The sequence below is a fragment of the Arachis ipaensis genome, chromosome B9 (assembly GCF_059453495.1).
Source record: "Arachis ipaensis isolate K30076 ecotype BB chromosome B9, ASM5945349v1, whole genome shotgun sequence".
Lineage (NCBI taxonomy): Eukaryota > Viridiplantae > Streptophyta > Magnoliopsida > Fabales > Fabaceae > Arachis > Arachis ipaensis.
This window is the reverse complement of record NC_142444.1, coordinates 78,408,078-78,430,660: the sequence shown is the minus strand read 5'-3', so window position 1 is coordinate 78,430,660 and position 22,583 is coordinate 78,408,078. Positions and strand designations below refer to the sequence as shown.

The 22,583-nt window shown below is 40.5% G+C and overlaps 4 non-coding genes across 4 annotated transcripts; 3 read left to right on the top strand and 1 right to left on the bottom strand.

Annotated features, from left to right (window-relative positions):
• Positions 1-1,290: 1,290 nt before the first annotated feature.
• Positions 1,291-1,397, top strand: LOC148545117 (small nucleolar RNA R71). Its single transcript, XR_015901411.1, has one exon. It is a non-coding gene; the product is annotated as a small nucleolar RNA R71 (small nucleolar RNA).
• A 6,722-nt stretch (positions 1,398-8,119) lies between these two features.
• Positions 8,120-8,226, top strand: LOC148545116 (small nucleolar RNA R71). Its single transcript, XR_015900459.1, has one exon. It is a non-coding gene; the product is annotated as a small nucleolar RNA R71 (small nucleolar RNA).
• Positions 8,227-14,320: 6,094 nt separating this feature from the next.
• Positions 14,321-14,428, bottom strand: LOC148545115 (small nucleolar RNA R71). Its single transcript, XR_015900345.1, has one exon. It is a non-coding gene; the product is annotated as a small nucleolar RNA R71 (small nucleolar RNA).
• Positions 14,429-22,200: 7,772 nt separating this feature from the next.
• LOC148545114 (small nucleolar RNA R71) lies at positions 22,201-22,308 on the top strand. Its single transcript, XR_015901477.1, has one exon. It is a non-coding gene; the product is annotated as a small nucleolar RNA R71 (small nucleolar RNA).
• Positions 22,309-22,583: the final 275 nt, after the last annotated feature.

Genomic DNA, 22,583 nt, shown 5'->3' with positions numbered 1-22,583 from the left:
CAAACATTATTTCTCCTATGGCACAGGGGATGTGAAAACTTCCTGGGTCCTTCCTTTTTGTAGGCAGCTCTGGTTGAATGAGAGCACTACACTCCTTATTCATCACTATGGTTTTTCCTCTCTTGAGTGAGCTTTTTCTGGTCAGCAGCTCCTTCATGTACTTAATGTATGAGGGCATTTGTTGGAGGGCCTTGATAAATGGTATGTTTATATGGAGAGATGCAAATATGTCAAGAAACCTTGAGTATATTCTCTTCTCTACACCACCATTGAGTAATCAGGGAAAGGGTGCATAGAGTCTCAGCAGCTCCTTCTGTGTAATTGTGGTTTCTTGATGATTCTCTTCTTACTTTCCTGCTGATGTATTTTTAGGTTGTTCTGATGGTTTGTTCGGCTCTTCCTCAGTCTCTTTATCACTTATAGTAACCATCTTACAATCTTCCCATCTGACCTTTTTTGCTTCACCTTTCGGATTTTTTTCTGTGTCACTTGGAAAGCTATTAGTAGGTTTGGGAATCTTCTCAGATAGGTATCCCACTTGAATTTCCTGCCTCTTGATGGTGTCTCCCTTATTCTTGATATTGGCTCGCACCTCCTCTTTGAACACCTTGTTATCTTGAATCTTCTTGCATATGCCTTCAAGTAGAGTCTCAATCCTTCATAGTCTTTCTTCCGATGATGGAGAGTTGAGATTGGAAGGATGAGAAGGGCCATTTTGACAATGGTACGGATGTTGAGAAGTGTTGTTGGGTGGGTTGGTATGACCTCTGTGTGGAGTGTTGGTGAGTTACATTATTGTTGGGGTTATGGCGTCTCTGATCTTGGCCTTGGTCTTGTTGATTTCCCCACCCAAAGTTTGGGTGGTTCCTCCAACCAGGATTATATGTTTTGGAGTATGGGTCATTGTTCTGCCTAGGTGAATTCCCAATGTAGTTGGCTTGTTCCTGATCACCCTCTACTTCTTCATTCACTCCTTCTTGGGTTGCTGCTGAAGTGGTGATTGCTGCTACTTAATTCCTCTCCATCTTCTTGGTGAGGTCAGCTAATTGCTTGGTAATCATCTTGTTTTGAGCTAGCAGTGCATCCACATTGTTCAGCTCTATCACTCCTCTAGTAGTGCCTCTTTCAAAAGCATAGAAGTAGTCATTCTCTGCTACAGTCTCAATGACATCTATGGCTTCTTCAATGGTCTTCTTCTTGTTCAGAGATCCCCCGGATGAGTGGTCTACTGCCTTCTTTGATTCATACGAAAGGCCTTCATAGAAGATGTGCAACTGCACCCATTCATTGAACATATCTGGCAGGCATCTTCTTGTCAAGTCTTTAAACCTCTCCCATGCTTCATATAGAGTCTCACCATCCTGCTGCCTGAATGTTTGTACCTCAGCTCTCAACCTGTTGATCCGTTGAGGAGGATAGAATCTTGCCAACAACTTGTTCACCACATCTTCCCAGGTTGCTAAACTCTCCTTTGGAAAGGATTCCAGCCATTTAGATGCTTTGTCCTTGAGTGAGAAGGGAAATAGAAGTAGTCTATAGGTGTCAGGATGAACACCATTAGACTTCACAGTATCGCATATCCTCAGGAAGGTGGTTAGATATTGATTGGGGTCTTCTTTGACACTTCCTCTGAATAAACAATTATTCTGAACAAGGGTGATGAGTTATGGCTTTAGTTCAAAATTTTTGGCATGTATGGTTGGCCTTTGGATGCTACTTCCACAGTTTCCTGGGTTTGGGTTGATGTAAGAACCCAGAACTCTTCTCTCTTGTCCAGCCTGATGCGCTGGACCTTTTCTGCCATGGTTGTGAGCCTCTTCTTCATGATGGTTCTCCATATTCTCCTCCATGTCTGGTTCAAAGTACTCTTCCTCTTCCTCAGCACCAACTACTCTCTTTCCTTTTGTTTCCCTCCTTAATCTAACGAAGGTCCTCTCAGGTTCAGAATCAAAGGAAGTTGAAGCCCCGCTTCTTCTACCTGTCATACAACCAACAAAGCAAAAGCAAGAGAGATAGATGCAGACAGTAATTTCTACAGAAATTCTGTTAGTGTGAGTGATGCAATATATCAAACAGTTAGTGGGTTAGTGACTGAATTGTAAACAACTAAGAAAATGGGTAGGGGAAAGGGAAAAAAAATAGTTAAATAGAAAGTAAATTACTCAAATGAACTTAAATCAAACAAAATAAAAACAAATACTCAATCTAGTTATCCACCAATTTAATCATTGTTGATACAAACTCAATCCCAGGCAACGGCGCCATAAACTTGATGCACGGAAACTTGTCTTTCAACAAATTTCCTTCGGGAAGTATACCGAATTTTCGTCAAGTAAAAACTCACAGTAGAGTGAGGTCGAATCCCACAAGGATTGATTGGTCAAGCAACTTTAATTGGAAGAACGTTCTAGTTGAGCTAAGCCGAAAGTGAGTTGAGAATTGCAAGAAATTAAATGGCGAAAAGGTAAATAGCAAAAAATAAATGTCGGGAAGTAAATTGCAGAATGTTAAATGGGGAAGGGAAGTTTAGCATGAAAGTAAATGGCAATAAGTAAAGAGAATGGGTAAGATCATAAATGGGGAATTCATTGGGCTTAGGAGATGTTGCATTCTCCGGATCAACTTCATTTTCATCTCTTCCTCAATCAATGCATTCATTGATCTCCTTGGCAATCTTAAATGATTGAATTCCAATTCCTTGGTAATTCAATCTCTCAAATCAGATCAATAGCCAATTCCTTGGTCTAATTGCTCATGAGAAGAGATGAAGTGTGGTCACTGATTATACCACAAGTATTTCCAAATCAAAGTATTAGGAGAATTATATGTCATCATATCTACCCAAACCCCAATTTGGTCCAACATGAGAAAACATTTCTAGCATGATCTCTTCATCCCTTTTCCAAGGTTCAGAAGAGATCCAAGTATGAATAGCTTCTTTTCCAAGATAACTACTCAATTGGATGAAGATTGAAAGCTTTCTAGTAAAATCAAGAGAAAAGAAAGAAGAAGGATTATGAAAACTATTATTGATCCATCAAATTACAACAGAGGTCCCTAACCCAATGAAAGTGGTTTAGTTGTTCATAGCTCTGGGAATGGAAAGCAAAGATGGAGAGTACATTCTGAAAGTTAAACTAGAAGTGCAGAGAAAGTAAAATACAGAGAGTAATTCTAATAATGCCCAAAAGCTCCCTTTTCTAGTTCAAAGCTCTCCCTATTTATACTACTCTTCTGATCTTCTAGTTGGCTCTTCAAGTCTTGGATATGGGCCTTTGGATCTTGAGTTGAAGCAGTTATCTTATTCAGTGGGCTCAGCTTTACTTACAGAGAAAGTGTGAAGTAGGCACGGACTTTAGCTTAGGGCGTTAGTGGTGTTAACATTAAGTGAAAATGTGGGGTTGAGAACGTTAGTGACAATCACCTTTTTCACTAACGTTCCTAAACCAAAGTGGTCCACGTTAACTTCAATGTTAGTGGCACTAACGTGACCACTAACGTTGACCCTTGGCTCTTTGCAAACGTTACTGGGGTTTACCTTTTTCAATAACGATGAGAGTACCCCTTTCTCCCTACGTTAGAGTTCACATTAGAATAGTTAACGTGGCCTTTAACGTAGGCTTGCCAAATCTTCGAGAGCGTTAGTGACACTTACCTTTGTCATTAACGCTTCAGAACGCCCCTACTTCCCACATTAGAATTCACATTAACTAAGTTAACGTGACTTCTAACGTGGTATTGATAGCCATCTCCAACGTTAGTGACAAAGGTGAGTGTCACTAACGTTGGCATCATCTTCTTCTTCCACGTCAGAGCTCACGTTAGCTAAGTTAACGTGGCACTTAACGTGGCCAATTGCCCCTTTTGGAATGTTAGTGGCACTTACTTTTACCACTAACGTTGGAGTTCTACTTCTCTTCCACGTTAGCTTCCACGTTAACATAGTTAACGTGGCAACTAACGTGGGCAATGATGGCTCACGAAGGCGTTATTGGCAATCACTTTTCTCATTAACGTTGCAAGCTAGCCTTCAATTCACGTTAGTGGTCACGTTAGCTAGACTAACGTGGCTGCTAACGTGGTTCTTCCTTGCTTCCTTTATCCTAAAATCAAGCAATAAAGTGCATCAAAGCTCTGATCCAAGTTATGAGACATGCATCATTCAATCTGTCCTTCAATTCATGCATAATTCTCATGAAATCATGTAAAATTCACAAAGTTTGCATGAATCAAGATGTAAGTGATTATTTACCCAAAACTTGCTTATTTCCTAAGAAAATGCATGAAACTACCTTAAAACCATAAAGAAAAGGTCAGTGAAACTGGCCAAAATGCCCTGGCAGCACAACACCAAACTTAAAGCTTGCTTGTCCTTAAGCAAGTACTAGAACAAGAGAATGATGAATGAAATGACAAGAGGAATGAATCATTATTGTGGAAGTCATGTTCTTGGTTTTATGGGATTTCATGCATAGCAACTTAGGTTCATTCCTTTACTGGCTTTCAGACCTTTATCATGCCTTGGAATACTCACTTGATTGCACCCTTTGAGACTTTTATTTATTGATCCCTTTTTCTTTCCAAGGTTTATTTCTTCCTTAGGCTAAGTGTTCTGTGAGGGGGCGACTCTTTAAGATAAGCTTTCAGCCAACACTCCGGAACCAGTTGGTTCAAGGTGCTAGATGTTGAAACACCCCTAAGGACTTACTCCCTCAAGTCTCTCTCCCCCATACATGCACACCACAGGCACATGGTTAGTTATTTTCTTTCCTTGAGGTCTTGGTGTCCAGCACCTCTTTGGGTTACTAAGTGTTCTGTAGCAAGGTTGCTCTTGATAGTGGATTTTCAGTTGATAATCCCGGGTTAGTTAACCCAAGTTACCAAGTGATGAAGCACTCCTAAGAATTTATTCATCCAAGCAGATCCTTGGTACAAGAGCACCACAGACACATCCCTCAAGATTCAAGCCCTTAGTGCCTAGCCTTATTCTTTATTAACTTTTCTTTCTTTTTCAACTCTTATTGTTCTTTTCCTTTTTCTTATTAGGATCTTATTATTTAGCTAGTCTCATGGGATGTTTTTCAAGCATATGATTCAAGACAGATAGTTGCCTTCCCACCTTGTTGGTGAACCAACTTAGCTAATTGATTACTACACCACAAATTTAAGGACCTACTCCACAACTTGAACATCACTCTGGTCTTTCATAACATCTCTTTTTATTGTACTTAAAAGGACAAGCATACAATAAGCAAGATGAAAATGAAGGCAGGCAATTTGACTAGCAAGCATAGACCTAGGCAAAAGTAAACTTAAAGACAGAATTGAAAATTCCTAAGCTACTATGGAAGCATGTTCTATTTCATACATGATTTTCCTTATTTAAAAGACTTGAAAAAGAAAGATGGAACAATGAGGGAACTCCACCACCTTTTACTCATGGGGTTGTTCGCGCTCTCCTTCTTGTTTGTCCTCTTTGTGTCCACTTGTGCTTCCTTGCATACGTGCCAGTCTAGCTTTTTTCCAATCTTCAAGTGCCTTCCTTACTCATTCATGACTCTTTTCTACCCTCTCTCTTCTTCTCATGCTAATTCATCCTTCACTTCTTCATAGCTTATGATTCCCGGATGTAGTATAGGCAGTTGTCCGACTAAGTGCTATTCACAAATGCAAACCAACTGACTAATTAAATTTCCATGTATGCAACCTTGGTGACACCAAACTTAGTTTGTGGCAATGTGGTGTAAGATGATTTGTTCAAGGTGCTAAGAGTGACATGCTATGAGCTGCATTCATGTCCTCTTAGTGTGCCTTGAACACCAAACTTGTTCTTCACTATATGTTGCATAAAAGAATTTATTCAAGGATATGTCAAAGTTGATTTGCGATCCATAAACCTTGCTTTATTAACTACTTTAAAAGCATGTAAAACATGGGTTGCCTCCCATGAAGCGCTTCTTTAGCGTCACTAGCTTGACGTTCTTCCTTTGTCAAGGTGGTTGGTAATGCTTCAAATCTTCCCCCCTTGCAGTAAACCTGTCTCCATTGGCTTCATCAATGATCTCTATATGTTATAGGGAGAGAACTTTGTTGATGGTGAAAACCTTAGGTAACTGAGATGGGATGGTGGGGAGATGAGGTGGGATATCTAGGAAGTAAGCTGAGATCACTTTATCCCCTGGAGAGAAATCTTCTGTAGGGATCTTTTTGTTCCTCCATCTCCTTGGTATCTTCTTCTTTGTTTTTCTTGCTGTTATCCTACTCTTTGTGGTCTCTTTTCCTAGGGGGATTTTGTTGCTGGTCCCATATGATTCTGGTGGTTTTGGCTCTACTTGAGTTTCTTTTAGCTGTGATAGCTGCTGATTATTTTGTTCATCATTCAGAGGAATTCCTTAGTGTACAGCTTGTGCCTCAATGCTTGTTTCTCCCACCATCGCTCTGTCATCCTCTGTCCTTAGTTCCTTGCCTTCCTGACTTGCTTCTTGTGAGGGTTTGAAGACATTGAAGGTGAGTTGTTCGTCATGTACCCTCAGTATTAGCTCTCTTCGCTCCACATCTATGAGCGCTCTGGCAGTAGCTAAGAATGGTCTTCCCAATATGATTGGGTAAAGATGACTTTCTTCCATTTCCAGTATGACAAAGTCTGTAGGAAGGAAGTAGGTCCCAACCTTCACCAGCACGTTTTCAACCACTCCTATTGCTTGTTTTTGAGTTTTGTCCACCAGCTTGATGACTACGTCTGTGGGTATCAGCTCATTGATTTGCAGCCTCCTCATAAGGGATAAAGGCATTAAGTAGATGCTGGCTCCGAGATCACAGAGTCCTTTATCAAACATTGTTTCTCCTATGGCACAGGGGATGTGAAAACTTCTTGGGTCCTTCCTTTTTGTAGGCAGCTCTGGTTGAATGAGAGCACTACACTCCTTATTCATCACTATGGTTTGTCCTCTCTTGAGTGAGCTTTTTCTGGTCAGCAGCTCCTTCATGTACTTAATGTATGAGGGCATTTGTTGGAGGGCCTTGATAAATGGTATGTTTATATGGAGAGATGCAAATATGTCAAGAAACCTTGAGTATATTCTCTTCTCTACACCACCATTGAGTAATTGGGAAAAAGGTGCATAGAGTCTCAGCAGCTCCTTCTGTGTAATTATGGTTTCTTGATGATTCTCTTCTTGCTTTCCTGCTGATGTATTTTCAAGTTGTTCTGATGGTTTGTTCGGCTCTTCCTCAGTCTCCTTATCACTTATAGTAACCATCTTACAATCTTCCCATCTGACTTTTTTTGCTTCACCTTTCGGATTTTTCTCTGTGTCACTTGGGAAGCTATCAGTAGGTTTGGGAATCTTCTCAGATAGGTATCCCACTTGAATTTCCTGCCTCTTGATGGTGTCTCTCTTATTCTTGATATTGGCTTGCACCTCCTCTTTGAACACCTTGTTTTCTTGAATCTCCTTGCATATGCCTTCAAGTAGAGTCTCAATCCTTCATAGTCTTTCTTCCGATGATGGAGAGTTGAGATTGGAAGGATGAGAAGGGCCATTTTGACATTGTTATGGATGTTGAGAAGTGTTGTTGGGTGGGTTGGTATGACCTCTGTGTGGAGTGTTGGTGAGTTGCATTAATGTTGGGGTTGTGGCGTCTCTGATCTTGGCCTTGGTCTTGTTGATTTCTCCACCCAAAGTTTGGGTGGTTCCTCCAACCAGGATAATACGTTTTGGAGTATGGGTCATGGTTCTGCCTAGGTGAATTCCCAATGTAGTTGGCTTGTTCTTGATCACCCTCTACTTCTTCATTCACTCCTTCTTGGGTTGCTGCTGAAGTGGTGATTGCTGCTACTTGATTCCTCTCCATCTTCTTGGTGAGGTCAGTTAATTGCTTGGTAATCATCTTGTTTTGAGCTAGCAGTGCATCCACATTGTTCAGCTCTATCACTCCTCTAGTATTGCCTCTTTCAAAAGCATAGAAGTAGTCATTCTCTGCTACAGTCTCAATGACATCTATGGCTTCTTCAATGGTCTTCTTCTTGTTCAGAGATCCCCCGGATGAGTGGTCTACTGCCTTCTTTGATTCATGCGAAAGGCCTTCATAGAAGATGTGCAACTGCACCCATTCATTGAACATATCTGGCGGGCATCTTCTTGTCAAGTCTTTAAACCTCTCCCATGCTTCATATAGAGTCTCACCATCCTGCTGCCTGAATGTTTGTACCTCAGCTCTCAACCTGTTGATCCGTTGAGGAGGATAGAATCTTGCCAAGAACTTGTTCACCACATCTTCCCAGGTTGCTAAACTCTCCTTTGGAAAGGATTCCAGCCATTTAGATGCTTTGTCCTTGAGTGAGAAGGGAAACAGAAGTAGTCTATAGGTGTGAGGATGAACACCATTAGACTTCACAGTATCGCATATCCTCAGGAAGGTGGTTAGATATTGATTGGGGTCTTCATGGACACTTCCTCTGAATGAACAATTGTTCTGAACAAGGGTGATCAGTTGTGGCTTTAGTTCAAAGTTGTTGGCATGTATGGTTGGCCTTTGGATGCTACTTCCACAGTTTCCTGGGTTTGGATTAATGTAAGAACCCAAAACTCTTCTCTCTTGTCCAGCCTGATGCGCTGGACCTTTTCTGCCATGGTTGTGAGCATTTTCTTCATGATGGTTCTCCATATTCTCCTCCATGTCTGGTTCAAAGTACTCTTCCTCTTTCTCAGCACCAACTACTCTCTTTTCTTTTGCTTCCCTCCTTAATCTAACGAAGGTCCTCTCAGGTTCAGAATCAAAGGAAGTTGAAGCCCCGCTTCTTCTACCTGTCATACAACCAACAAAGCAAAAGCAAGAGAGATAGATGCAGACTGTAATTTCTACAGAAATGCTGTTAGTGTGAGTGATGCAATATATCAAACAGTTAGTGGGTTAGTGACTGAATTGTAAAAAACTAAGAAAATGGGTAGGGGAAAGGGAAGAAAATAGCTAAATAGAAAGTAAATTACTCAAATGAACTTAAATCAAACAAAATAAAAACAAATGCTCAATCTAGTTATCCACCAATTTAATCATTGTTGATACAAAATCAATCCCGGCAATGGCGCCATAAACTTGATGCACGAAAACTTGTCTCTCAACAAATTTCCTTCGGCAAGTATACCGAATTGTCGTCAAGTAAAAACTCACAGTAGAGTGAGGTCGAATCCCACAAGGATTGATTGGTCAAGCAACTTTAATTGGAAGAATGTTCTAGTTGAGCTAAGCCGAAAGTGAGTTGAGAATTGCAGGAAATTAAATGGCGGGAAAGTAAATAGCAAAAAATAAATGACGGGAAGTAAATTGCAGAATCTTAAATAGGGAAGGGAAGTTTAGCATGAAAGTAAATGGCAATAAGTAAAGAGAATGGGTAAGATCATAAATGGGGAATTCATTGGGCTTAGGAGATGTTGCATTCTCTGGATCAAGTTCATTTTCATCTCTTCCTCAATCAATGCATTCATTGATCTCCTTGGCAATCTTAAGTGATTGAATTCCAATTCCTTGGTAATTCAATCTCTCAAATCAGATCAATAGCCAATTCCTTGGTCTAATTGCTCATGAGAAGAGATGAAGTGTGGTCACTGATTATACCACATGTATTTCCAAATCAAAGTATTGGGAGAATTATATGTCACCATATCCGCCCAAACCCCAATTTGGTCCAACATGAGAAAACATTTCTAGCATGATCTCTTCATCCCTTTTCCAAGGTTCAGAAGAGATCCAAGTATGAATAGCTTCTTTTCCAAGATAACTACTCAATTGGATAAAGATTGAAAGCTTTCTAGTAAAATCAAGAGAAAAGAAAGAAGAAGGATTATGAAAACTATTATTGATCCATCAAATTACAACAGAGGTCCCTAACCCAATGAAAGGGGTTTAGTTGTTCATAGCTCTGGGAATGGAAAGCAAAGATGGAGAGTACATTCTGAAAGTCAAACTAGAAGTGCAGAGAAACTAAAATACAGAGAGTAATTCTAATAATGCCCAAAAGCTCCCTTTTCTAGTTCAAAGCTCTCCCTATTTATACTACTCTTCTGATCTTCTAGTTGGCTCTTCATGTCTTGGATATGGGCCTTTGGATCTTGAGTTGAAGCAGTTATCTTATTCAGTGGGCTCAGCTTTACTTGCAGAGAAAGTGTGAAGTAGGCAGGGACTTTAGCTTAGGGCATTAGTAGTGTTAATGTTAAGTGAAAATGTGGGGTTGAGAATGTTAGTGACAATCACCTTTTTCACTAACGTTCCTAACCCAAAGTGGTCCATGTTAACTTCAACGTTAGTGGCACTAACGTGACTACTAACGTTGACCCTTGGCTCTTCGCAAACGTTACTGGGGTTTACCTTTTTCAATAACGATGAAAGTACCCCTTTCTCCCTACGTTAGAGTTCACGTTAGAATAGTTAACGTGGCCTTTAACGTAGGCTTGCCAAATCTTCGAGAGCGTTAGTGACACTTACCTTTGTCATTAATGCTTCAGAACGCCCCTACTTCCCACGTTAGAGTTTACGTTAACTAAGTTAACGTGACTTCTAACGTGGTATTGATAGCCATCTCCAACGTTAGTGACAAAGGTGAGTGATGAGCGGATAATTTATACGCTTTTTGGCATTGTTTTTAGTATGTTTTTAGTATATTTTAGTTAGTTTTTATTATGTTTTTATTAGTTTTTAAAAAAAAATCACTCTTCTGGACTTTACTATGAGTTTGTGTATTTTTCTGTGATTTCAGGTATTTTCTGGCTGAAATTGAGGGACCTGAGCAAAAATCTGATTCAGAGGCTAAAAAAGGACTGCAGATGCTGTTGGATTCTGACCTCCCTGCACTCAAAGTGGATTTTCTGGAGCTACAGAATCCCAATTGGTGCGCTCTCAATTGCGTTGGAAGGTAGACATTCTGGGCTTTCCAGCAATATATAATAGTCCATACTTTGTTCGAGATTTGATGGCCCAAACAGGCGTTCCTATTCAGCTCAAGAATTCTGGCGTTTAACTCCAAAACTGGCACAAAAGCTGGAGTTAAACACCCAAAATGGCACAAAAGCTGGCGTTTAACTCCAAGAAAAGTCTCTACACGAAAATGCTTCAATGCTCAGCCTAAGCACACACCAAGTGGGCTCGGAAGAAGATTTCTGTATTAATTACTGATTTCTGTAAACCCTGGGCTACTAGTTCTCTATAAAAAGGACCTTTTACTCATACTTTTCATACTTTGAATCTTTGATAAGTCTTATGCTATCTTAGACACGTTTGGGGCTGGCCTCACGGCCATGCCTAGACCTTGTTCTTATGTATTCTCAACGGTGGAGTTTCTACACACCATAGATTAAGGTGTGGAGCTCTGCTGTTCTTCATGAATTAATATAATTACTATGGTTTTTCTATTCAACTCAAGTCTATTTCTTCACCAAGATATTCATTCACACCCAAGAACATGATGAATGTGATGATTACGTGACACTCATCACCATTCTCACCTATGAACGGGTGACTGACAACCACTTCCGTTCTAGATGCAAACAAGCTTGAATGTATATCTCTTGGGTTTCTAATCCAAGGTTGGAACCTTTGTGGTATAGGCTAGAATTATTGGTGGCCATTCTTGAGATCCGGAACGTCTAAACCTTGTCTGTTGTATTCTGAGTAGGATCTGGGAAGGGATGACTGTGACGAGCTTCAAACTCGCGATTATGGGGCGTGTGACAGACGCAAAAGGATCAATGGATCCTATTCCGACATGATCGAGAACCGACAGCTGATTAGCCGATGCTGTGACAGAGCATCAGGACCATTTTCACTGAGAGGACGGGATGTAGCCATTGACAACGGTGATGCCCAACATAAAGCTTGCAATGGAAAGGAGTATGAATGATTGGAAGAAGGCAATAGGAAAGTAGAGGTTCAAGGGAAACAAAGCATCTTCATACGCTTATCTGAAATCCACCAATGAATTACATAAATAAGATTTACAAGATGACCATAGCTTGCTTCAAGCCGACAATCTCCGTGGGATCGACCCTTACTCACGTAAGGTTTATTACTTGGACGACCCAGTGCACTTGCTGGTTAGTTGTGCGGAATTGTGACAAAGTGTGATTCACGTTTGAGAGCTCCAAGTCCTTTGGCGCCATTGTTGATGATCACAATTTCGTGCACAAAGTTTTTGGCGCCGTTGCCGGTGATTGTTCGAGTTTGGACAACTGACGGTTCATCTTGTTGCTTAGATTAGGTATCTTTTCTTTAGAATTTTTAAGAATGAATTCTAGAGTTTCAAGGTGATGTTCCCACCATCACAAAAGCTAATTGATTCTCATCAATTTAGCTATTGAATGTAATGTCCTGCTGAAGCTTGGCCAAACATGTCTAATCCTTTTTAGACTGAAGCTTTAGACTAACATTGCATGATTCCTGGAATTCTTATTAAAAGTTTTGATTCTCTTTATTTTCTTTTTCATATAAGTTTTGAAAATCACAAGAAAATTTATAAAACCATAAAAATAAAAAAATTATTTTATGTTTCTTGTTTGAGTCTAGTATCAATTTTTAAGTTTGGTGTCAATTGCATTCTTCTTGCATTTTTCGAAAACATGCAATATGTTCTTCATTAATCTTCAAGTTGTTCTTGATAATTTCATTGCTCTGATCTTTAAATTCTTTTGTTTTGTGTGTTTTATTGTTTTTCATATGAATTCTCAATTTCTTAGTGTCTCTTATATGAAAATTTTTAAGTTTGGTGTCTTACATGCATTGTTTATTTGATCTTAGTTGCATTTTTATTGTTTCTTATCATTAAAAATTCAAAAAAATATTTTCAAAATTATGTCTTTTCAAGTCAATAATACAGAGAATTGAAGATTCAGAACATTTAGCAGAGGAGTCAAACAGAAAAAGCTGGGCGTTCAAAACGCCTAGTGAAAAATGAAAACTGGCATTTAAACGCCAGCCAGGGCACCTGACTGGGCGTTTAACGGCCAAAAAGGTAGAGTTTTGGGCGTTAAATGCCAGAATGGGCACCATTTTGGGCGTTTAACGCCAGGATGACACTAGAGGGAAGATTTTGTTTTTAATTCACATTTTTTTCATGTTTTCATAATTTTTCAAAATCAAATCTTTTTCAAATCATATCTTTTCAATCATATCTCTTTCAAAATCAATTTCTTTCCATTTTTTATTTATTTTTACTAATTTTCAAAAATCCTTGCTATAATTAAAGATTTAGTTCAAAATTTTCAAGTTGTTACTTGCCTATTAAGAAAGGATCAAACTTTAAATTTAGAATCATATCTTTTAATTTCTTGTTAGTCAAGTAATCAACTTTATTTTTTTAAAAAAAACTTTCTTTTTCTAAATTTATTTTCAATCATATCTTTTCAAACATATCTTTTCAATCACATCTTTTTCAAAATTAATTTTTTCAATCATATCTTTTTCTAATTTCAAAATCTTTTTCAAAAATCACTTTATTTCTTTCCCAATCTTAGTTTTCGAAAATCTCAATCAAATTTTTAAATTTCTTTTTAATTATTTCAAAATCTTTTTAAATTATTTTCAAAAATTCTTCCCCTCTTCTCACATCCTTGTATTTAAAGGACTAAGACTCCTCATCAAGGTGCAATTCGAACTCTGTCCCTCTTGATAAGTTCGAATTCCCTCTTCTCCACCTCCTCCTTCTATTCTTCTTTTCCTCTGACACCTCAAAGAATCTCTATACTGTGACATAGAGGATTCCCTATTTTCTTGTTCTCTTCACTTTCATATGAGCAGGAACAAAGATAAAGGCACACTTGTTCAAGCTGATCCTGAACCTGAAAGGACCTTGAAGAGAAAGCTAAGAGAAGCTAAAGAACAATTCTCTTTAGAGGGCCTAACAGAACTCTTCAAAGAAGAAGAAACCATGGCAGCCGAAAACAACAACAATGCCAAAAATGCAAGGAAGGTGCTTGGTGACTTTACTGCACCTACTCCTGATTTCTATGGGAGAAGCATCTATATCCCTACCATTGGAGCAAACAACTTTGAGCTTAAGCCTCAATTAGTTTCTCTATTGCAACAGAATTGCAAGTTTTATGGACTTCCATTGGAAGATCCTCATCAGTTCTTAGCTGAGTTCTTGCAAATCTGTGACATTGTCAAGACCAATGGGGTTGACCCTGAAATCTACAGACTTATGCTCTTTCTTTTTGCTGTAAGAGACAGAGCTAGAACATGGTTGGATTCACAACCTAAGGAAAGCCTGAACTCTTGGGAAAAGCTAGTTAATGCCTTCTTGGCAAAGTTCTTTCCACCTCAAAAATTGAGTAAGCTTAGAGTGGAAGTCCAAACCTTTAGACAGAAGGATGGTGAGTCCCTCTATGAAGCGTAGGAGAGATACAAGCAATTGATCAGAAGGTGCCCTTCTGACATGCTTTCATAATGGAGCATCATAGGAATCTTCTATGATGGTCTGTCTGAACTATCCAAGATGTCATTGGATAGCTCTGCTGGATGATCTCTTCATCTGAAGAAGACGCCTTCAGAAGCTCAAGAACTCATTGAAATGGTTGCAAATAACCAATTCATGTACACTTCTGAAAGGAATCCTGTGAATAATGGAACAACTCAGAAGAAAGGAGTCCTTGAGATTGATACTCTGAATGCCATATTGGCTAAGAATAAAATGTTGACATAACAAGTCAATATGATTTCTCAGAGTCTGTCTGAAATGTAAGCAGCAACAGGCAGTACTAAGGAAGCTTCCTCTGAAGAAGAAGCTTATGATCCTGAGAACCCAGCAATGGAAGAGGTGAATTACATGGGAGAATCCTATGGAAACACCTATAATCCTTCATGGAGAAATCATTCAAATCTCTCATGGAAGGATCAACAGAGACCTCAACAAGGTTTCAACAACAACAATGGTGGAAGAAACAGGTTTAGCAATGGCAAGCCTTTTCCATCATCTTCTCAGCAACAGACACAGAATTCTAAGTAGATCCTCTCTGACTTAACAACCATTGTCTCTGGTCTAATCAAAACCCGTCAAAGTTTCATGACTGAAACAAGGTCTTCCATTAGAAATTTGGAGGCACAATTGGGTCAGCTGAGTAAGAAAATTACTGAACTCCCTTCTAGCACTCTTCCAAGTAATACAGAAGAGAATCCAAAAAGAGAGTGTAAGGCTATAACCACATCTCACATGGCCAAACTTGGAGAGGAGGAAGAGGCAGTGATCTCCACTGAGGAAGACCTCAACGGACATCCACTGACCTCCAAGGAGTTCCTTAATGAGGAACCATGGGAATCTGAGGCTCATTTTGAGACCATTGAGATTCCATTGAATTTACTTCTGCCTTTCATAAGCTCTGATAAGTATTCTTCCTCTGAAAAGAATGAAGATGTCACTGAAGAGCAAGATGCTAAGTACCTTGGAGCAATCATGAAGCTAAATGCCAAGTTGTTTGGTAATGAGACTTGGGAGGATGAACCTCCATTGCTCATCAAAGAACTGGATGACTTGACTAGGCAGAGATTACTTCTGAAGAGACAAGATCCTGGAAAGTTCTCAATCCCTTGTACCATAGGCACCATGACCTTTGAGAAGGCTCTGTGTGACCTAGGGTCAAGCATAAACCTTATGCCTCTCTTTGTAATGGAGAAGCTAGGGATCATTGAGGTACAAGCTGCTAGAATCTCACTGGAAATGGCAGACAATTCAAAGAAACAAGCTTATGGACTTGTAGAGGATGTCTTGGTAAAGGTTGAAGGCCATTACATCCCTCCTGATTTCATAATCCTAGAGACTGGGAAGTGTATAGATGAATCCATCATCCTTGGCAGACCCTTCCTAGCCACAGCAAAGGCTGTGATTGATGTTAACAGAGGAAAATTGATCATTCAAGTGAATGAAGAGTCCCTTGTGTTTAAAGCTCAAGGATATCCCTCCGTAACCATGGAGAGGAAGCATGAGGAGCTTCTCTCAATACAGAGACAAACAGAGCCCCCACAGTCAAACTATAAGTTTGGTGTTGGGAGGCCACAACCAAACTTTATGTTTGGTGTTGAACCCCCACATTCAAACTCTAAGTTTGGTGTTGGGAGGTTCCAACATTGCTCTGAACATCTGTGAGGCTCCATGAAAGCCACTGTCAAGCTATTGACATTAAAGAAGCGCTTGTTGGGAGGCAACCCAATCTTTAATTATCTATGTTAAATTTCTATTTTCTTTTGTCATTTTATGTTTTCTATAGATTGATGATCATGTGAAGTCACAAAAACAATTAAAAAAGAAAAAACAGAAGGAAAAACAGAATGAAAAACAGAACAACCTGGAGGAGAAACTTACTGGCGTTTAAACGCCAGTAAAGGTAGCAGAATGGGCGTTAAACGCCCAGTCTGGCACCATTCTGGGCGTTTAACGCCAGAAATGGGCACCAAACTGGCGTTTAACGCCAAGAATGGGCAAGAAGCTGGCGTTAAACGCCAGAAATGGGCAGCAGCCTGGCGTTTAACGCTAGGATTGGCAGAAAGGGGCGTTTTGCACGCCACTTAGTGCAGGGATGAGATATCCTTGACACCTCATGATCTGTGGATCCCACAGGATCCACACCTACCCCACCACTCTCTTTCTTCTTCACCCATTCACCAATCACCTCAATACCTCTTCCCCAAAAACCCCTCACCTATCAAATCCCACCATTCTCTTCACCACTCACATCCATCCTTCATAAAACCATACACACCCCTCTCACCCCTATATAAACCCATCTTCACTCCTTCATTTTCACACAACCTAAACACCACTTCTCCCCCTTGGCCGAAACACAAAGCCCACTCCATCTCCTCTATTTCTTCTTCTTCTACTCTCTTCTTTCTTCTTTTGCTCGAGGACGAGCAACCTTCTAAGTTTGGTGTGGTAAAAGCTAAAGCTTTTTGTTTTTCCATAACCATTTATGGCACCAAAGGCCGGAGAAACCTCTAGAAAGAGGAAAGGGAAGGCAAAAGCTTCCACCTCCAAGTCATGAGAGATGGAGAGATTCCTCTCAAGGGTGCATCAAGACCACTTCTATGAAGTTATGGCCAAGAAGAAAGTGATCCCCGAGGTCCCTTTCAAACTAAAAAAAGAACGAGTATCCGGAGATCCGACATGAGATCCGAAGAAGAGGTTGGAAAGTTCTCACTAACCCCATTCAATAAGTCGGGATCTTAATGGTTCAAGAGTTCTATGCCAATGCATGGATCACCAAGAACCATGATCAAAGTGTGAACTCAGACCCCAGAAATTGGCTTACAATGGTCCGAGGGAAATACTTGGATTTTAGTCCAGAAACTGTAAGGTTGGCATTCAACTTGCCCATGATGCAAGGAGATGCATACCCCTACACTAGAAGGGTCAACTTTGATCAAAGGTTGGACCAAGTCCTCATGGACATATGTGAAGAGGGTGCTCAATGGAAGAGAGACTCAAGAGGGAAGCCGGTTCAACTAAGAAGGCATGACCTCAAGCCCGTGGCTAGGTGATGGTTGGAGTTCATCCAACGCTCAATCATTCCCACTAGCAACCGGTCCGAAGCTACTATAGACCGGGCTATCATGATACATAGCATCATCATTGGAGAGGAAATGGAAGTTCATGAGGTTATATCCCAAGAACTCTACAAGGTGGCGGATAAGTCCTCTACTATGGCAAGGTTTGGCTTCCCTTATCTCATTTGTCACCTTTGCAATTCGGTTGGAATTGACATAGAGGGAGACATTCTCATTGATGAGGACAAACCCATCACTAAGAAAAGGATGGAGAAAACAAGAGAACCTCGTCAAGAGCATGAGGAAATTCCTCATCATGAAATCCCTGAGATGCCTCAAGGGATGCATCTTCCTCCACAAAACTATTGGGAGCAAATCAACATCTCCCTAGGAGAATTGAGTTCCAACATGGGACAACTAAGGGTGGAGTACCAAGAGCATTCCATCCTCCTCCATGAAATTAGAGAAGATCAAAGAACCATGAGAGAGGAGCAACAAAGGCAAGGAAGAGACATTAAGGAGCTCAAGCACTCCATAAGATCTTCAAGAGGAAGAACAAGCCACCATCACTAAGGTGGACCCGTTCTTTAATTTCCTTGTTCTTTATTTTCTGTTTTTCAAAAATTGTGCTTTATGTTTATTTATGTTTGTGTCTTTATTACATGATCATTAGTGTCTAAGTTTCTATGCCTTAAAGCTATGAAAATGAATCCATCACCTTTCTTAAATGAAAAATGTTTTCAATTGAAAAAGAAAAAGAAGTGCATGAATTTCAAATTTTAAAATAGTTTAATTATCTTGATGTGGTGGCAATACTATTGTTTTTCTGAATGAATGCTTGAACAGTGCATATTTTTTTAATTTGATTGTTTATGAATGTTAAAATTGTTGGCTCTTGAAAGAATGAAAGGAAAAGGAGAAATGTTATCTGATGATCTGAAAAATCATAAAATTGATTCTTGAAGCAAGAAACAGCAGTGAAAAGCTTGCAGAAAAAAATAGAAAAAAAAAAGAGAAAGAGAGAAAAAAAAAAAAAGAAAAGCAAGCAGAAAAAGCCAATACCCCTTTAAACCAAAAGGCAAGGGTGATAAAAAGGATCCAAGACTTTGAGCATCAGTGGATAGGAGGGCCCACAGGAATAAAATCCTGGCCTAAGCGGCTAAACCAAGCTGTCCCTAACCATGTGCTTGTGGCGTGAAGGTATCAAGTGAAAACTTGAGACTGAGCGGTTAAAGTTGAGGTCCAAAGCAAAAAGAAGAGTATGTTTAAGAACCCTGGACACCTCTAATTGGGGACTCTAGCAAAGCTAAGTCACAATCTGAAAAGGTTCACCCAGTTATGTGTCTGTGGCATTTATGTATCCGGTGGTAATACTGGAAAACAAAGTGCTTAGGGCCACGGCCAAGACTCTAATTGGGCATTTATGATTATGTTATGGATCATGATAGCCCGGTCTATAGTAACTTCAGACTGGTTGCTAGTGGGAATGATTGAGCGTTGGATGAACTCCAACCATCACCTAGCCACAGGCTTGAGGTCATGCCTTCTTAGTTGAACCGGCTTCCCTCTTGAATCTTTCTTCCGTTGAGCGCCCTCTTCACAAATGTCTATGAGGACTTGGTCCAACCTTTAATCAAAGTTGACCCTTCTAGGGTAAGGGCGTGCATCTCCTTGCATCATGGGCAAGTTGAATGCCAACCTTACATTTTCTGGACTGAAATCTAAGTATTTTCCCGAACCATTGTAATCCAATTCTTTGGGTCCGAGTTCACACTTTGATCATGGTTCTTGGTGATCCATGCAATGGCATAGAACTCTTGAACCATTAAGATTCTGACTTGTTGAATGGGGTTGGTGAGAACTTCCCAACCTCTTCTTCGGATCTCATGTCGGATCTCCGGATATTCACCCTTTTTGAGCTTGAAAGGGACCTCGGGGATCACTTTCTTCTCGGCCACAACTTCATAGAAGTGGTCTTGATGGACCTTTGAGATGAATCTCTCCATCTCCCATGACTCAGAGGTGGAAGCTTTTGCCTTCCCTTTCCTCTTTCTTGAGGTTTCTCCGGCCTTTGGTGCCATAAATAGTTATGGAAAAACAAAAAGCAACGCTTTTACCACACCAAACTTAGAAGGTTGCTTACCCTCGAGCAAAAGAAGAAAGAAGAGAGTAGAAGAAGAAGAAAATAGAGGAGATGGAGGGGGTTAGTATTTCGGCCAAGGGGGAGAAGTAGTGTTTAAGATGTGTGAAGATGAAGGGGTGAAGATGGGTTTACATAGGAGTGGAGGGGGGGCTTTGGTTCGGCCATGTATGGGTGAGTTTGGGAGGGAAAGTGGTTTGAATTTGAATGGTGAGGTAGGTGGGGTTTATGATGGATGGATGTGGATTGAGGAAGGGTTTATGGAGAAGAGGGTAGGATGTGATAGGTGAGGGTTTTTATAGGGAAGAGGTATTGAGGTGATTGGTGAAGGGTATTTGGGGAAGAGTATTAGGAAAAGGTGTGAAGAAGAGAGAGAGTGAGTTGAGGTTGGTGAGGATCCTGTGGGATCCGCAGATCCTGAGGTGTCAAGGATTTCTCATCCCTGCACCAATTAGGCATGCAAAATGCCCTTTGCTGCCAATCCTGGCATTGAATGCCAGGTTACTGCCCATTTCTAGCATTTAACGCCAGCTTCTTGCCCTTTTTCTAGCGTTAAACGCCAGTCTGGTGCCCATTTCTGGCGTTAAACGCCCATAATGGTGCCAGACTGGGCGTTTAACGCCCATTTTGCTGCCCTTACTGGCGTTTAAATGCCAGTAGGCTTCTCCTCCAGGGTGTGCTATTTTTCATTCTGTTTTTCAGTTTATTTTTGCTTTTTCAATTGTTTTTGTGACTTCACATGATCATCAACCTACAGAAAACATAAAATAACAATGGAAAATAGAAATTTAACATAGATAAGTAAAATTGGGTTGCCTCCCAACAAGCGCTTCTTTAATGTCAATAGCTTGACAGTGGGCTCTCATGGAGCCTCACAGATACTCAGAGCATGATGATGGCCTCTTAACACCAAACTTAGAGTTTGGTTGTGGCCTCCCAACACCAAACTTAGAGTTTGAGTGTGGGGATTTTGTTTGACTCTACATTGAGAGAAGCATTTTATGCTTCCTCTCCATGGTTACAGAGGGGGATCCTTGAGCTTTAAACACAAGGGAGTCCTCATTCACTTGAAGGACCAATTCTCCTCTGTCAACATCAATCACAGCCTTTGCTGTGGCTAGGAACGGTCTGCTAAGGATGATGGATTCATCCATACACTTCCCAGTATCTAGGATTATGAAATCAGCAGGGATGTAGTGGTTTTCAACCTTTACCAAGACATCCTCTACAAGTCCATAAGCCTATTTTCTTGAATTGTCTGCCATCTCTAGTGAGATTCTTACAGCTTGTACCTCAAGGATTCCTAGCTTCTCCATTACAGAGAGAGGCATGAGGTTTATGCTTGACCTTAGGTCAAACAGAGCCTTCTGAAAGGTCATGGTGCCTATGGTACTAGGTATTGAGAACTTTCCAGGATCTTGTCTCTTCAGAGGTAATTTCTGCCTAGTCAAGTCATCCAGTTCTTTGGGGAGCAAGGGGGGTTCATCCTCCCAAGTCTCATTACCAAATAGCTTGGCATTTAGCTTCATGATTACTCCAAGGTACTTAGCAACTTGTTCTTCAGTAATATCTTCATCCTCTTCAGAGGAAGAATACTCATCAGAGCTCATGAATGGCAAAAATAAATTCAATGGAATCTCTATGGTCTCAGTGTGAGCCTCAGATTCCCATGGTTCCTCATTAGGGAACTCCTTGGAGGCAAGTGGACGTCCATTGAGGTCTTCCTCAGTGGAGATCACTGCCTCTTCCTCCTCTCCAGGTTCGGCCGTGTGGGTCATGTTGATGGCCTTGCACTCTCCTTTTGGATTCTCTTCTGTCTTGCTTGGAAGAGTGCTAGGAGGGAGTTCAATAACTTTCTTACTCAGCTGACCCACCTGTGCCTCCAATTTTCTAATGGAGGACCTTGTTTCAGTCATGAAACTTTGAGTAGTTTTAATTAAATCAGAGACTATAGTTGTTAAGTCAGAGTGGCTCTGCTTAGAATTCTCTGTTTGTTGCTGAGAAGATGATGGAAAAGGTTTGCCATTGCTAAACCTATTTCTTCCACCATTATTGTTGTTGAAGCCTTGTTGAGGCCTCTGTTGATCCTTCCATGAGAGGTTTGGATGATTTCTCCATGCAGGGTTATAGGTGTTTCCATAGGGTTCTCCTATGTAATTCACCTCTTCCATTGCTGGATTCTCAGGATCATAAGCTTCTTCTTCAGATGAAGCTTCTTTGGTACTGCCTGTTGCTGCTTGCATTCTAGACAGACTTTGAGAAATCATATTGACTTGCTGAGCCAATATTTTGTTCTGAGCCAATATGGCATTCAGAGTATCAATCTCAAGAAATCCTTTCTTCTGATTTGTCCCATTATTCACAGGTTTCCTTTCAGAAGTGTACATGAATTGGTTATTTGCAACCATTTCAATGAGTTCCTGAGCTTCTGCAGGCGTCTTCTTCAGATGAAGAGATCCTCCAGCAGAGCTGTCCAATGACATCTTGGACAGTTCAGACAGACCATCATAGAAGATACCTATAATGCTCCATTCTGAAAGCATGTCAGAAGGACACCTTCTGATCAATTGCTTGTATCTTTACCAAGCTTCATAGAGGGATTCACCTTCTTTCTGTCTGAAGGTTTAGACTTCCACTCTAAGTTTGCTCAATTTTTGAGGTGGAAAGAACTTTGCCAAGAAGGCAGTGACTAGCTTTTCCAAAGAGTTCAGGCTTTCTTTAGGTTGTGAATCCAACCATGTCCTAGCTCTGTCTCTTACAGCAAAGGGAAAGAGCATAAGCTTGTAGACCTCGGGATCAACCCCATTGGTCTTGACAGTGTCATAGATTTGCAAGAATTCAGCTAAGAACTGATGAGGATCTTCCAATGGAAGTCCATGAAACTTGCAATTATGTTGCATTAGAGAAACTAATTGAGGCT